This window comes from Ochotona princeps, chromosome 30 (assembly GCF_030435755.1).
Source record: "Ochotona princeps isolate mOchPri1 chromosome 30, mOchPri1.hap1, whole genome shotgun sequence".
Taxonomy (NCBI): Eukaryota; Metazoa; Chordata; class Mammalia; order Lagomorpha; family Ochotonidae; genus Ochotona; species Ochotona princeps.
In genome coordinates this window covers 2,034,849-2,049,363 of record NC_080861.1, presented here as the reverse complement: position 1 = coordinate 2,049,363, position 14,515 = coordinate 2,034,849, and positions in this window count along the sequence as shown.

The following is a 14,515-nucleotide window of genomic DNA, read 5'->3' as shown; positions in this document are numbered from 1 at the left end:
GCCCAGCTAGTGGTCTCTGTGAAGTGGGGAGCCTTAATTAAAATGGGGTTTCTGAAGCAATCAGACATAAAACATGGAATCCAAGTAAACTTGCCTGGTCCTGAGTGTACCCGCCATTACCCTGTCCGTGAATCGGTGAAAGGAGAGCCAGAGCTCTGCACCTGGAGGCCGGCAGGGGTCCGGCTGGCCAGTCCAGAGCCCTACACTTACTGAGGCCAGACCAGACTACACAAAAAGGCACAAGCTAAAGAGTAAGAACAGCCCAACTCCACCCCAACTCTACTTGCCAGCTGTGTTAGTTTTAGCAAAGTACAGAACCTTTCTGGGTCTCCATTTCCTTATCTACAAAATGAGGGTGATAAGCATAGTGAAATAACCCAGCTGAAGAACCCACTTATGTGGCAGGCACCCAACTTGAACAATTTTAAACCAAGCAGTGTGGTTGATGAAGCCGGGATACCTGAGGCTAGTACTGCTTTCAGGTACAGGTGGACCAAGTGTGGGTCGCGGGCTTGACTCCATCTTTCCTGTATCTCGGTTCTGCTTTCCTGTCTGCTGTCTTGCCTCTCAGGATGATCACCCATAGGAAGGCATTGACGCTTGCTCCTGTTTCCAAGCACAAAGCCATGTGTTAAGTAGGAGATCTGGCACAAAGAGACTTCTGTCACCTGATTTCTGTTGGAGAAAGATCCTGATAAAAGCCCCTGGGTTATTTGAGTCATGTGTCCACCCCAAACCTCCTCCTGCAGCCATAGCAGTGACATCGAGCATGGCCAAACCTAGGCCCCTAGTCAAAATGTGACTCATCAAAGTATTCAATGGGTCAAGAGTCCTTAGAAATCAGGCAAGTATTGGTTTGACACATTTTTTAAAAAGATGTGTTGATTCGTTGATTCGAAAGGCAGAAGAGAGAGAGATCTTTTATCCACTGGTTCATTCCCCAAGTGGCCACAAGAGCCAGGCAGAAGCCAGGAGCCTAGAACTCCATCCAGGTATCCCATGCTGGTGCAAGGGCCCAAGAACTTGCTGCTTTCCCAAGTGCTTTAGCAGGAAACTGGATCAGAAGTGTTGCAGCCAGGACTCCAAGCAGTGCTCACATGGGACGCCAGCACTGCAGGCAGCAGCTTAAGCTGAAGTGCCATAACCCTGCCCTGGACATTTTTCACTTTTATTTTCTTCTTTTGTTGAACTTGAACTCCACAAAGAAGATCAGATGTATAACTTCTAAACCTCCCTGGCAGGTCACCAAACAGCACATAGTACAGTCAGGGAGGCTCTGCATCTGGCATAGCAGATGTGATGCCTGCATCCCATTTCAGAGTGCCTGGGTTCAAGACCAGGTCTGCTCCATGTTCCAGCTTCCTGCTAACGCACACCCTGAGAATTATCCTATGATGACTCAGGTAGCTGGGGCCGTGTGAGCCATGGGAGACCCCGTGAAGTTCCTGGTTGCTCCTTCAGATCTGTCGTGAACCTTTGGGGAGTGAACCAGCATGTGGCCTCTCGCTTACTCTCTATCTCCCTCTCTGCAGTCAAAATAATTAAATGACAAATTTTTAATAGAAGGCCACTGATTCTTAAAACTTCAAAACGTCAAAGAAAAAAACATTGCATTCAATTTAAGCCAGTAACATTATAAAAGCAGCTGGTAGAAAATTGTCCTGGTTATGTAAATTTGAGCTATTCAGATTTACATTCCCTAGAAGTCAGAGGTGTTTCAAAAACTCCTTGTACAAAGACAGAAATGGATGAACCGAGTCAAGTACCTTGCCAACTTTACCTCTTGTACTCCAGCAACCTTGATCTCACCCTGGCAACCTCCACCTTCTGACCAATCGGAGTGGCCCAATACTCTCAGACACAACACTCAACAGGGCCCACACCCACACTCACACACCACTCACATAGACACACGTTCTTACACTACTTTCACACACTCTCACATACCACTCACATACACACACATTGTCACACCACTTACGCGTTTGCCTTCGGCCCACAACTACTTTTGAACAATTCCATTCCTCCTAACTGATTTCTCATTCCTGCAACCCACTATTCGAGTAAAGAATTGATTCAATGCGCAGGTCAAGTGCTAAGAGTTGAAGGCAAGCAGATGTTGTTTAGTAGACATTGTTGTGGAAATAAAAGGTCAATATCATGCTTTACATGTATAGAAATTCTATTCTGAATTAGACATGCTTAATAGAGACTTTTTTTTAGTTTTCTAAGAGTGATGATTGTTAGCACGCACTCCAGCAACACACTAAGGCAACCACTACTTCCTCATGACATCACTTACCCTCACACTCTTCAGAGAAAATTAAGACCTCCTGGAAACCAAGGAACACACAACCCCCTTCAGAGAAAACCTCATGTTTTGTCCTATCTTTTAACTCAGATTTTGGGAAGAATGTAAAAATACTGTCATATCTAATATAAAAGAAGTCTAATCGCGTTTGTTCTTTAATCCAGCAATTGTTCTTTGAATCTCTCAGGGAAATAATCACAAATATATATGCCTGAAGATACATGTCAGTTGTTTAAAATAGTGTAACTGGAAGTCAGTGATGTGGTATATTGGGTTAAGATGCCACTTGCAAAGTCAACAACCCATATGCATGCTGGCTTGAGTCCCAGCTGCTCCACTTCCAATTCAGTTGCTAAGGTGCCTGGGAAAGCAACAGATGGCTCAAGGATTTGGGCTCCTGCACCCACATGAGTGACCCCAATTAAATTCCTGGCTTCAAGGCTGGGCTGATTATTCCTATTGGTGCAAACAAAATTAGAGTGGGTGAGGGTTGGTTGTGCTTAGCCGCAGTATCAGCTGGCATAAACTGGCACTGGGGGCTAAATCTGTCAAGTTAAACCACAGAACCACCTGGAGAGTGCATAACCCCAGAGTGGGAGAGGACTGGGAGGAAAATAGTGGGCTCCTCCCTCTTGGGTTACCACTCCCACGGGAGGGCACGAAAACTAGGACGGGGGCTGGGGTAGCTAAACAGAGAGACACTCAACAACATCCATGAGGGCTGGATAGTTGAGCTGGTCAGATGGAACTAAGCTTCAATACCCATCGACATGTACGAGAGCCAAATGGGATTTGGGACAGACTGGACTAGTCTGCTACATATATACTGGGCAAATGGAGTCTCTATGATGGACTATGTCAATCAGTGAATTCTTCAACGACCTCATCGTGTTTGGAGCAGCAAGATTGGCAGTGATTCATAACTGGTGAACTATCAAAACCACTTGAACAAATATCTCAGAGCATACCCCACATCCGGGACCTGGGGTGGGTGGGAAACTGGGTGGGGCTTCTCCCTCAATATCCCCCTTTACCTCAGATACATGAAGGAAACAATATGGAAATAATAGTCTTACCCACTTTCCTGTAGCCCTTGAAATTAAAAGCATTGATGGTAAAAATTGATGCTAATGAATGGTGGAGTTAAAACTTCAAAATATACAGATAACTGCTGGTGTGAATAGTACTATCATTACCTTTTCTTGAGACTCAAGGCCCAAGAAGGTTTCAGGTTGTTTTTATTTACTAACTCCAACTTCCAAAGTCAGCTCCATTGAGACTAGCACAACAAGGACACTTCAGAGAAAGTCTGGGCAAGTGAATTGAAAGGTAAGTTCATTCTGGTCCAAAATAAAAAAATGAAATCTCTATGTAGTTCTTTAAAAGATTCACTTTTTTATTATTTACAATGTAGGGTTACAGAGAGGAGAGACACAGAGAGCTTCCACCTGTGTCATTCCCCCAAATAACTGCAACGGCTGGAGCTGGGTGGGTCCAAAGCCAGAAACCTAAAGCTTCTTCCAGGTCTCTCACATGGATGCAGGGGCCCATGCCCTGCTGCTTACCCAGGCACGTTAGCAGGAAGCTGGATCAAAAGTGGAGCAACCGGGACTCAAATCAGAACCTGGTATGGGGTCTTGGTGCCACCGGTGGAGGGTTGCTACACTAAGCCACAGTGGCAGCCCAAAATTTTAGTCTTTTTCAACCTTCAATTGGAAATGAAATCTGAACTTGAACATGTCTATTGTAAATGGGGCCTGGACAGACTGAGCATGGAGGAGGTCAGGCCTGGTGCCCTCCTGAGCTGCCACTGTCAGCCTGTTCACAGCTTCGTGTGCAGACCATGTGTGCACTCTAAAGACTTCCAGACAAAGGCGGCTGTAATGTGACACTACCCAGAGGGCGGGGAAAGGCCGTCTGTGGGAGGAACACCTGTTCCCTCCAGTGGTGGCCGCCAGCAGTCCCCTGACTGAGGCTGGGCTTGGGCACTCTGCCCCCCAGGCCCACCTTAGGTCTGAGCTTCTGCCACGGCTCTGTGTAGGACACAGAATGCTTCCCATGCTATTACAGTCTCCAGAGGAACCCAGCACGACCTGGGCACTGCAACTTCAGGATTTTGACCAGTTCAGTCTTTCCCTGTTATCAAAGCTGCCGCCCTTAGCCCTTGTTGAATAAAAGGCTTATTTGTTTTGTTCAGTGGGCCAACTTGAATTTCCCCATAGAATTTCTTGAAAGGCAAAATATCAAACATATTAAGCATGTAAGACTTTGCCGTCCATACTTATTGCCCAAAGGAGGGGGAGTTGCTATGGTGACCTCTCAAAGTAAGAAGGACAGATCTGGATGAAAGATAAATAAGAAACCACAAAGGGGCCAGGCTGCCCAGCCTGCCAGGCCCTTGGGATGCTGGGAGTGTTTACCCAGCTCTCAGGAGCTGGAAAGGGTGAAGGGAAGAGGATCCGACTGCAGGCCAACAAGCAGAGGCGGGTGGAGGTGTTGTGAAAGGCGGCAGTGAACAGATGTGACTGTCTTCTAGTGAAGGAACGCGAGAGTCCCCTAACCAAGAGCTTTCATGCAGTCCTCGCCCACCTGCTGCAGGGCATAGCCAAAAGCAAAGACAGAACCAGCAAGGAGCTTACTGGGTGGGCCACGGAACGTGGGTGTCTTCACCAGCATTTGTGAACAGCGAGCCCCTTCCTAGAAACCTGCCCACAGGAAGTCACCCCCACGTCAAAAAGAGCCGGGAGCCTGAAGTTCAGCACAGAGTTGTTTCCAATGCTGTGAAACTGGAAAAAGGGAGGTGAAGAGAAAACCACTGAACTCTCACAATAGGAGAATAGTACAGCTGTGCTGAGGCAACACGATGAAATGCCAGCAGGAAGAGATCTTCCATCCACTTGTTCGTTCTCCAAATGGCCACAGTGGCCAGAGCTGCACCAGGCTGAAACCAGAAGCCAAGGACCAGGAGCCAGGAGCTTTGTCCAGGTCTCCCGTGTGGGTACAGTGCTCTACGGACCTGAGCCATCTCCCCCACTTTCCCAGACAATAACAGCAATAACGGAATTTCATGCCTATTGAAAATGACTTTTCCACACTGGGGTGGTAGTAGGACAGCTGTGTGCACTTATGAAAGTTGTAGGAAGAGAACTGGAACCAACTCTCCCCCGTTAGCTTTTAGGATCTCAGCTTTCCTGTTACCAACACTGACCGCACGCAACTCCATCCTCCCGTCCTTCCCACATAGCAGATGTTTTGTGCAGCAATGGCCACTAGGCCACATTTTCCCAATTATTAGGCCCTGGCAGTGGACAGCTCAACCTCAGGGCAGCTGCTAAGGGTAGCACAGGGCAGGCCAGGAGCCTAAAGATGCAGCTACAGAAATGTGGGGACCCGCCTTCTCACCTGCTCTGCTGATTCAGTCATGTTGTCTGAGACAGAGATCACGAAAAGAGGCTGAACGCGGGTCTCCCACTCCGATGGGCAGTCCTTCCACATCCTCTTTCCTGTAGGACACGCCACTGTGCCTCCTGAGAACCTGGGACACTCTGTTCACTGTCCTCCAACCCAGGTCTCAGGCACACATCAAACCTTCAAGAGTCAGGTGCTTTCATTTTCACGACAGACATAGATTCCAGGTCCATGAATAAGCTCTGTGCTTAAACACCCTCTTCACCCAACAGTGGAGCAACCCCTCTTTCCTAAATCGTCAAAGAAAGAGAAGAATTACCTGAAGAGGAGAAACTGCTGAGTGTCCCAGCAGGTGCATTTTACAGGAGCCTTCATGCCCCAGGGCATACACCAGCTTCCTCTACAAAAGCATCTTAGAGTGCGGATAAGCTCCCTGTTGGAAATTAGAGAACTTAAGGGGAAGCAAACCCGTGGTGAGAAAATCAGCCATTGTGATAGGAGCAATCACCTCTCAGCATGTACAGCGAACAGAAAATAAAAGATTGTAAATTATAACATACTGTCACATATTCTAAGTAGCAAGTACATTTTAAATATTTGAAAGAAATAAGGCTAGAGGGAAAACAGGTCAGATTTAAAATGAAACAAATTAAATGCTGGAAATTTAAAATACAGTTATTGACATAAAATAGACAAGTGAAATGATAGGCTGGGCACAGCAATGATGACTTAAGAGAGCCAATAAGGGTCCGGCATGGTAGCCTAGCTGCTAAAGTCCTCGCCCTGCATGTGGTGGCCCCGCTTCCCATCCAGCTCCCTGCTTGTGGCCTGGGAAAGCAGCAGAGGACACCTCAGGACCCTGCACCTATGTGGGAGACCCAGAAGTCCCTGGCTCCTCACTGCAGACTGGCTTAGCTCCAGCGGTTGTGGCCTTTGGGGAGTGAATCAGCAGATGAAAGATCTTGCTCTCTCTCTCTGTCTAACTCTCCCTTTTCAAATAAAAAGAAGTAATTCTTTAAAGAGGTATATGACACACAGAATGGGGAATTCTAGCATGCGTTTAATTCATCTTCTAAGAATATTCAGAATAAGTACAGGAAACATCTCTACAATCGAAGAAAGACATATGTTCTGTTAACGATTGTTGCCTAAGCAGGATTAAGCCATACTTAGCTACACTGCAGCAAAAATGCAGATTATCAATAACAAAAAGAACATCGAAAATAAGAAAAACGTGTTGCAAATCATGGCAATGAGACTGAAATTAGCATCAACAAATGGCAGGAAAATTTTTTAGGCAATTGAGAATGGGTCTGCTAGAAGCACCCACGCGCAGGCGTTTGTCTGGACTTCGGTTCCCAGTGCCAGTGGGTGAATACGAAGACGCTCAGTGACTAGGAAAGGATGCAGCGAGTTTGGTAAGAGAAATGGCCCACGTCTGACTAGAAAAGTCTGTAGGATCTGAGGAACTTCTCTCCTAATGAGGAGACAGAGACAGAGCTCCATCCTCCAAGCGCGCGCGCACACACACACACACACACACACACCCCCTTCTCCCTCCACCAGAGCCTCACAGTGACCCGACGTGCTCACTGGCAGTCACGTGCAACAAGAATGTGACAACCATAGGCTATGTCCACCAAGGAACCATTTGGGGAGCAGCCACACACACACACCAGTGCCCCCTTCATCCACTTTCAAGTGGGCCTCAGGCAGCTGCTTCTGCACACCAGGGGACACTCCCCCCTGCGCCCCACAGCGCATATTCAAGCAGCTTGTCATCTACTCTTTCCCTACCCTTAAGCAAAGATGCTTTTGAAAGTGCACTGTCTTCCAGTCTGGTCCTTGTGGAACAATCGCCCACAGCCGGGAACTGCTCTTGTCGCTGTCATTGTCCCCTGTGCTTCCCGGCACTTGACAATCCTCAGCTCCCGCTGTTTCCTGAAGAGCAACAGCACTCCACTTTCTGAATTTTACTTTAGAATCTTCGCACTATTGTTATCGTCACCATTATTCTTGTCTTCCTTTGTCGTCCTAAAGACTGTTACCATGAGTGAGCTTTGACATGTTTCAAAACTTCCTTTGTTCTTCCGGGGAGCTTTTGGAGAGGGTCCGACTTCACCGTGTCTCTATGAAACAAGGCCATGGAGGAGTTTTGAAATGACTTTCACAAATATTTCCTGAGTGTCTACTTGGTGTCAGGTGCCATAGCAGGTGTAAGGAAGAATAAGGAACAAAGGGACAGCACCCTCTGTTGTGGTTCTGCTGGGCTGAGTAGAACATCTTCGCACAGGATTGTGAAGGGTTCTGCTCACTCCACCCCCAGAACAGCTTCCAAGGCCTCCTGCCCACAGCTACTGCCGAGGAGGACAGTGCTCGGTGAGATGACCCGACTAGCCCAGCCACTCGTCTGGCGGTCAGGAGACTGAAGGTTGAATCATGTCTGAGTCGACGCATCACAGCATTAGCCCAAAGGAGAGGCATGGTGCAGGGGAAAGAGAGAAGAAAAGTTCTCGGGGAAGTTTGAAATGAGGCCACTGCTTCTCCCAGCTGGAAGTTGGAGTGTGAACAAATTTCGGCTTTTGAATATACACAGAACCGCAAAGCCATAAGCAAATGGGAAGTCATAAGGAAATGCTGACAGGTGGAAACTCGCTCTATGATGTCCAGAAGGTAAGTCACGTGGGAGGCCCGTAGGTCACTCCGAGCCATGTTCTCAGAATGCAGTTCCCATGAGAGGACTGGATATAGAAGTCGACCTGAGCCCAGCCCCTCTCTCCGCTTCCTGGCTTCCCAGGTGGTCCCTTCTCTCACCATGGGCTATACTGTGCTGCCTCAGGGCTCTGGCCATGGGAACCCCTGTCTGACACTAAACCAGTGGCTCCCCCTAACCTTGGACTGCTGAGTTCTAAAACTATGAGAGTAAGCTTTTTTCTTTATAAAGTCAATTTCCCCCAGATATTTTCGGTGTTGTAACAAAGAGCTAATTAATAGTCCCACCATTACTGGCCTTTCATAGCCTCAGCAGCGCAGCCAATGCATACTTAGAGCTTTACCTTGCAAGTTGGAGAATTCAGGAAAATATGTATCAAGCACCTACCACAGAGTGTAAGAAGGACACTTACTGTCACTCATTTTGGTGTAAATGACCATTTCTCAAAGAAACGGTACCATTTTCTCACATCCTGAATTTGCAAGGCAGTGAACTATGAAATCTAGGCTGTAAGCTAACAAGATTTTGCTGTCTGGTTTTGAGAAAACATACAGTCATCTCAAAAGTCTTGGGAGAGTCTGCAGGAAAGCAGAAACCCCAGGGAGGCAAGTCCAGAGACCGGCGCTCCCACTGCCCAGGCCTCGGCCAGCTGAGCTGCCGGCCAGGAATGACAAGAGCTCTTGCTATTGTTTGAGCCGCTTGTGAATTTAGCCTGAAAAAGTGATAAACAACATTAACCACGGCATGTGGGCTCCCGGGACCAGCCACAGCACCCGTGAGTGCAAACCCATTGTCTAAAGTGCCTGCGATGCCACCCTTCACACAGACTCACATCACGTCAGGCTCTCGTGGGTCTCCCAGGAACGGGACTGTGTTAGCTAATGCCACGATAAATGTGTCTCTGAATAACGGAATTGACAGGACACCAGTCCCCTCCCAGAGCTGATTCAAAGCAAGGCCAGCCCCCCTCTGTTCCCTCCCGAGTCTTCCCAGTTCTAAGCTGTTCAGGCCTTTGTGAGTCTGTGATTCCTGGGGCGGAAGCCTCGCTGCTTGTTTGTTCTGTGGCAGGTCCTCCGGGAGCGTGGGCAGCGGCTGTGCCTCTCAAGTACAGGGGAGAGCTGTGGCAAGTGCAAGGACATGACTGAGGAACACCCAGCATCCTGGCGGCGCCAAACTTGTTCTCTACCCCCTGCTGCCTTTGCTCCACACTGGAGGGTGACCTGTGCAGGCAGAACTTACCTCATGGAAGGACTCTCAGGAAAGGACTCTTAAAAACAATAGGGTCGAGCCCAGGCACAGCGTGGTGCCCTAGTGGCTGGATCCTCGCCTTGCATGCACCAGGATTCCACACGAGAGCCCGGTTCATATTCCAGGGGCTCCACTTCCCATCCAGCTCCCTGCTTGTGGCCTGGGAGAGAAGTTGAGCATGACCCAACGCCTCAGGACCCTGCACCCCTGTGAGAGACTTGGAAGAAGCCCCTGGCTCTTGGCCTTGGATTGGCTCAACTCCGACCGTTACAGCCCCTTGGGGAGTGAACCAGCGGATGAAAGATCTTCCTCTCTGTCTCTCCTTCTCTGTAAATCTGCCTTTCCAGAGAAAATGGATAAATCTCAAAAAAAAAAAAAAAAAAAAACAGGGTCACTACAGAAGATGATGGTGCACATTAAAGGAAAAGAAGCTATAGGAAAGGATTTTGAACACCCTCATGGTAAAGAAATGATATTTTCAGAGACAGATGAGTACGCGACGCACACACATGAACATGGTGCCTCGAACACACGCATGTGCATCAATTAAAAACGATGTTTTTTTAGAAAGCAGGAGAATGGGAGATGAGTGCGCAGTATCTTGAGTGTACCAAAACCCCTTGAGTCATACACTCTAACGTGCTGATCTCATGTCGGACAGAAGACCAAAAGGGAACTCAGCCCGTGTCCTGGGGAGGCAGGCAGAGTGCACACTCGGGTGGAAGGCTCTGCAGCAGGACTCTTTATTTATTTTTTTTAAAGATTTATTTCTTTTGGGTCTGCTATGATAGCCTAGTGCCTAAAGTCTTCACCTTGCACACACCAGGATCTCATATGATCACTGGTTGTGTCCGGACTGCTCCACTTCCCATCCAGCTCCCTGCTTGTGGCCTGGGAAAGCAGTAGAGGACGGCCCAAAGCCTTGGGACCCTGCACCTGCATGGGAGACCTGGAAGAGGCTCCTGGCTCCTGGCTTCGGATCAGCTCAGCTCCAGCTGTTGCAACCGCTTGGGGAGTGAACCAGCAGATGGAAGATCTTTCTGTCTTTCCTTCTCCCTGTGAATCTGACTTTCCAATAAAACTTTTAAAATCTTAAAAAAAAAAAAAAAGATTTTTGCGTGGCCCACACATCAACTCTTACCCCTCCAGGTCTCCTCCCGGTGCAGCCTGGGATATCTGAATCAGCAGCAGTAGCTGCTGACCCCGGGCCGCCTCCACTGCTGACCGTCAGGGAGCCCGGCCGCCCCCGGTACAACCCTCAGATGACGGACTCAACAACCCTCAGATGACGGACTCAACAATCCTCAGATGACGGACTCAGCAACCCTCAGATGACGGACTCAGCAATCCTCAGATGATGGACTCAGCAACCCTCAGATGACGGACTCAACAATCCTCAGATGACGGACTCAGCAACCCTCAGATGACGGACTCAACAATCCTCAGATGACGGACTCAACAATCCTCAGATGACGGACTCAGCAATCCTCAGATGACGGACTCAACAATCCTCAGATGACGGACTCAGCAACCCTCAGATGACGGACTCAGCAATCCTCAGATGACGGACTCAGCAACCCTCAGATGACGGACTCAGCAATCCTCAGATGACGGACTCAACAATCCTCAGATGACGGACTCAACAATCCTCAGATGACGGACTCAGCTCCATCGCCTTCAGGGCCTTGCAGAAGCTTGCTCGGAACCAATGACCCTTCCAGCTCTTTCCTCATTTGCCTGCAGCCAGTGTGGCGACTTCTTGGCTCTCTAACAGCCGTACACCAGGTGCAGAACGCACAAGGCACAACTTCCCTCTTCACTCCCTGCCAGGAGCCCCACGTCTGCCTGCAGGCAGCTGTGTGCAGAAGTGGGGGCTGCATTCTAGGGCCTGCACTGCAGACAGCTTAACCCTCCCGTGGTGCCAGCACCCCAAGTGGAGGCTGGTTCGTGCCTTGGCTGTTCCTCTCCCCATCCAGCTCCCTGTTTACGACCTGGGAAAGAGCAGAGCATGGGCCAAGTCCTTGGGTTCCTGCACCCCTGTGGGAGACCTGGAGAGGCTCCAGACTCCTGGCCACTTGGGGAAGAACTCTGCGTGTGTGTCTCTCCTCTCTAGAACTCTCTCAAATAAAATCTTTTAGAAATGAATCTTTGAAGAAAAAGGAAAAAAACACCAGGTTCTAGGAAGGAGTATGACAGTTTAGACCGCTCAAGGGGACACCTGGTGTGGGCTCACTCACTTGGCGGCCTCCGTCGGTCAGCCTTGAGCAGGAACCTTAACTGTGACCAGTAACAGAGGCAGCAGGCAGGTGCAGCCCCTGAAGAAACTACCTCCCTGAGCAGCAGCTTCCCGGTGCCTCTACAACAAGGACCAGGGAGCGTCCAGGGGGCGGGAAGGAGGGAGCAGCAGGACCTTCCCGCCCCCGTACCCGCACCACACCAGCCTTCATGCAGGGTGTGGCTCAAACCCAGCCTCCCAGGGAGCAAGCAGCTGACGGATCATGCGGCCCATTCGGACAACAGTCACAAAATCAGCCCTCCTGGGCCACGTCGAAGCAGCAGCTCAAGCTAGGAGCCGCTTCAGGGTCTCTGCCCCTCACCCCCACCCCGTTCCTGTGTCCGGCTCTTAGCAGATGCTATCCGCATCTAGCCGCATTACAAAAGTCCGAATAGCAAACGGAACAAGACCAGCAAATCGTCCTCACTTTTGCCTGTTTATGGTGGATAAGGATTCATGTCTGTGCTCATCAATGATAAAGCCCCGGGATGAAGCTGAGTCTCTGACTGCTTTCCTGGGAGACACGCAGAAGCACAAGAACCCCAGAGGTCCCCAGAACCACCAGTCCCTACAGAGCCCAGGCCAAGGCGGCTGCTGACCCCTGCTGGCCTTGCTGGACAGCCCTTCTCTCGGGCACCCAGTCTCCAGGCCACCCTCAAAGCTGCCCACGCGCGGCACCCCGCCTCCCTCCGACCTGATGGCTTTCTCTGCCTCCCCTAAGTGCTGCCATCCCATCTGGAGACCCCAGCCCCTTACAGAATCCAATGGACCCCTAACCATACAGCTGTGACACCCATAATTCCTAAAGGGCTCTTTTTCAAAAGTCATTTTGTCTCTGCTATACATTAACCACAAAAGAACTAATTCTAAAGCAAAAGAAAGAAGACAATTATGTGGGCAATGGCTCAGAACCGTGAAATAGATGCTGATTACAAATAGAGGCTGCAGGCATTATGAAATGAGGCAGCTCTAAATTTTCAAAGAACAAAGGAAAAGCAAGAGGATTTTTTAAATATCAAAAGGACTTTCAGGTTATAATTAGTAAATTGACTGGCCTTTTTAAAGGTAAAAGTGAATTTCTAAAGCCCATGGCATTCCTACTAGAAGTGTAGGGGACCCTCTCTGCCATCCTCTTTACTTCATAGATGCGAGGAAAAAAGGTTCCATGACTTTCCCAAAGTCAAAAAGCAAGTTTTCAGCTTACCAGGACTCGAGTCAGAACCTCTGACTCCTCCCCTCCAGTGCTTCCCGAGCGTCCTACAATAGAAACTTCCTTCCCAAGCAGGTGGCAATTCTCGATTACTTGGATGAAGACAAATACATGACTGAGGTGAAGAGAATGTGGCAGTGATGGAGCTGGTGGAGGTGATAGTACAGAGGTGATGGAGCTGGTGGAGGTGATAGAACAGAGGTGATGGAGCTGGTGGAGGCAACAGTGCAGAGGTGATGGGGCTGGTGGAGGCAATAGTACAGAAGTGATGGAGCTGGTGGAGGCGACAGTGCAGAGGTGATGGAGCTGGGGGAGGCGACAGTGCAGAGGTGATGGAGCTGGTGGAGGCGACAGTGCAGAGGTGATGGAGCTGGTGGAGGCGACAGTGCAGAGGTGATGGAGCTGGTGGAGGCGACAGTGCAGAGGTGATGGAGCTGGTGGAGGCGACAGTGCAGAGGTGATGGAGCTGGTGGAGGCGACAGTGCAGAGGTGATGGAGCTGGTGGAGGCAATAGTACAGAGGTGATGGAGCTGGGGGAGGTGACAGTGCAGAGGTGATGGAGCTGGTGGAGGCAATAGTACAGAAGTGATGGAGCTGGGGGAGGTGACAGTGCAGAGGTGATGGAGCTGGGGGAGGTGACAGTGCAGAGGTGATGGAGCTGGTGGAGGCGACAGTGCAGAGGTGATGGAGCTGGTGGAGGCGACAGTGCAGAGGTGATGGAGCTGGTGGTAGAAGTGGAAGTAATGCAGGAAGCGCAGGTGGTGACAGGCGGGATGGTGGTGATGGTGGGGGTAGAGGTGTGGGTGGTAGGAGTGATGTGGGTGATGATAAGCCTGATGGACGTGAACGCGGTGGCAGACGTGTGGGTGGTGGGCATGACAGGAGTGATGGCAGCTGCAGACGTGGCAACAGAGGTGGTAACACCGGGGGTGGTGTCGCGGTGCAGGTGGTAACACCGGGGGTGGTGTCGCGGTGCAGGTGGTAACACCGGGGGTGGTGTCGCGGTGCAGGTGGTAACACTGGTGGTACTGTAGCCATGAGGATGGTAGTGAAGGTGCATTTGGTAGTGCTGATGGTAACAGATGTTCGTGCTGGTCTGGTCGTAAGCAGCTGTGACAAGCGGTGCTGTCGGTGGGGCAGGTAGAGATGGCAGGAGCAGTAATAGGCCATGTGCAGGAGACAACTGAGATTCAGTGAAGACTGACTATCGTCAAGACTGATGAAATAAGGAAAGAGATGCTACAGCTGAAGACAAGTTGACAGAAGTGATCTTAGTCAAAACTAGAGAAACCATGGCAACTAAGGAAGCAATGGGGTCATGAGGGTCATCCAGCGGGGATTCCCCTTTGT